This window comes from Echinococcus granulosus, assembly GCF_000524195.1.
Source record: "Echinococcus granulosus chromosome Unknown EG_S00269, whole genome shotgun sequence".
Taxonomy (NCBI): Eukaryota; Metazoa; Platyhelminthes; class Cestoda; order Cyclophyllidea; family Taeniidae; genus Echinococcus; species Echinococcus granulosus.
The window spans coordinates 25,209-27,993 of NW_020170649.1; the positions used below are offsets into that span (position 1 = coordinate 25,209).

The 2,785-nt window shown below is 45.3% G+C and overlaps 1 protein-coding gene across 1 annotated transcript in view; it reads left to right on the plus strand.

Moving 5' to 3' along the window:
• Positions 1–2,785, plus strand: part of EGR_10787 (Ubiquitin-associated and SH3 domain-containing protein B) — a gene marked incomplete at both ends in the record, with an annotated part of 24,396 nt that overhangs the window by 14,657 nt on the left and 6,954 nt on the right. The gene's annotated exons all lie outside the window — the stretch shown is intronic.

Sequence of the window (2,785 nt, forward strand, 5' to 3'; positions counted from 1 at the left end):
CTTGGCTGAAAGCTATTAAAAGGCTAATTATTGTAAAGGGTACTCTGGTTTGTATCCCCGGGTGTCCCAATATTTGTCTTCCTTTAAATTAATTTTGAGACACAGGTGTTGAAGGCAGCCGTTGTTGAAGCGATCTGCCACCAATCGTACTGCAAGTTGATTCTGAATGTGAGAATAAGATGCTTCCAACGTTTAACACTTTGATAAGACGTCTACAGGAGGGAATGGCATTTGAGATCGTGGCTCAGAATAGCGGTGCTATGCCATCAAATGTCTCACCACTGATTAGATGAGTGTCCTACCACAGTCTGTGTGCATAGATACCCACGTCTTCAAGCACATCCATTCATCACCGAGCATGCACCAACACCATTACCTGTCAGTCTGGCCTACGGTGCCTGCACCAGCCCAACAATCGGAACACATTTATCACTGTGTTTGCCACCAACAGTACCGACAGGGTAGTGCCACTGTAGTACGCGTTACTTTAGACGCCTCAATTGAGGCTTCAGCGTTCCTCGTATTTCAGCTTCTTCGGCAACTCTCTTCGTCCACATGCAAAGTTTGTTTGTCACTGTCCCCTAATCACTTCTCGCTTGTAATTGGGATTTTACTCCTGCATTCACTCGTCGTGATCCCCTCACATTTTTGTTGAGTCAGCTTCCTTTCTCCCGGGCACATTTTCACCCTTGCCTTTATGTGTAGGTATTATTGTCTCCATCCAACATCCACTTTCTAATTGGCATTGTTGTCATTTCAAATTGGTGGATGTATGCCTTACTTTCGACAACAAAGCCCAACACATTCGAATCCGTTTAATTATGTTGTCGTGTGACCTTCATGCAACACAAGTGGAGGGGCAAAGTGTGCCACACTGAAAACAAACCACACTGGACGATTTACATCCTTCACTTTGATGTGAGCTTAATCAAAAGTGGTCATGGCTTATTTTGAAAACATAGTCGCAAAATCTCAAAGGATTTAGATGTAAACAGGAGATTACGTGACCAAGATCACTGAACGTTGCGGCAACAGGTATGTGCAGGGGACGGGTGCAACCATCACCTTATCCATTTGATGAGTGAAGGTGACAGTAAAAAGCGAATCCTTGTATCTCCTCAACTGTTGTGCTTTTTAGGTGTTAGTACTCTACAAACGCCGCTATTAATTTGGCCCATACCTTAGGCCTAGAATCACTGAACGACGAATTCATTTTTACACCTCTTCTGAAAAGAGAGAATAGGTGAGAAAACAGAAACAGTAGTGCTCAAAACTAGTTGTTTCGGCAGAAGCTGGCTAGTAGTCCAGTTGTTATTGGAGCATCCGAATGATGTTATACATTTTGCAATATTGTACCACCTCAAGTTGCCTCCGGAGCAGTGATAGGCTGTCGCGGTGGAGAAGAGGAGAGACGGAGTGCGACTGGGTATGGATGGGGGCGTCTAGACCCGAGTACGAGGAAGGAAGCATGCAGACAAAGTTGTGCGCTGGTAATCATTTGGCCACTTAACCCGTTCACTCCTTAGAGCACCGTGCCTAATGCTGACTACGGTTACACTTCTGCTTCAACTGCAACGCGTCTTCCTGTGGATGGTTACTAACCCTGAAGTAGAAACGAAGATGCCGCAATGGATCCGCATAGCAGAGTAAACGCTTTCCAGTTCTGTGGCGGTGGTGGTGGTGGTGGTGGTGGTATTAGTAGTAGTAGTAGTAGTAGTGTCGGGTGTCTAGGATTTGTGTATTTTTCGGTAAAATCCGCAGCAATGGCTGTATAACTCGTAGGAACTCGTGAAGTGGATTTGATGGTTTATGTATTGCATGAAGTATGGGTGTGCATCAATTTGTCGGTGTGGTGCTCTATTGTATTTAGTAATATCCTTCTCGCATTACAAATCTCACTCATGAAACGTCGATCGACGCTGGCGAATGATTACACTTTATTTGTCCTGCGTAACGAGCTTACTTCGGTTCCAGATCTCCAACATCTTCACCCATAGCTTCATGTATGTCATTTGGAGGAGGTACAGGATGCTCATTCTAGAGTGTACTGACCGGAACCAGATGGGTGAAGAATGCGGTTGTAGTGGTGAGAGATGCTTACATTGCAAAAGAAGGTAGTTTTGTCTTTGCGTAGGATGGAGAGGTAGGTACCGAGAAGTGGAAAGTGGGTTTTGGAAGAGTGGCACCCATGGTGGTGACGTCAGTGTAACGGCATGTGATGGATACACACGCCTTCAGCTATTCCCAAAGGGTGTAGTCACCACCTACCCCAAAATTTGAAGACACATGCTACTTCATCCCCAACTGACCCCACCGCAGTGGAATGCAGACTCTACCGTTTATTAGGCCAAACGATAGCATTTGAGGGATGTGCAAACCGATGTGACTCGAAGGTGTGGAAGGGGAGCATCAGTTTTGAGGAAAAGCATGTGGTCAAGTGAGTTAGCGGATCGACGGTAGTGTATTTCATACTCATTCCATTTCAGCGCAGGACCCGAATTGCCGATAAGTTGTAAAGTTGTAATGGGACAGGGAGGGAGATGCTGCCTCATCATCGTCCTCATCCTCATCCATCTCCTCCGTATTTGTTAAATGCTTTCGCACCAAGTGGTAAATGGCACCTTTGCTTGGCATTGATAATGGAGGGTCACATGATCCAAAATGAAACAGACAGTAGATAGGATGGGAATAAAAGTGCTATAAAAGTGGAGTGACAAAAATCATTCTGTGGTGGTGAAGTCTGTAGCGGTCTGCATTGATCATAAGGACAGTACTTGAGATACAA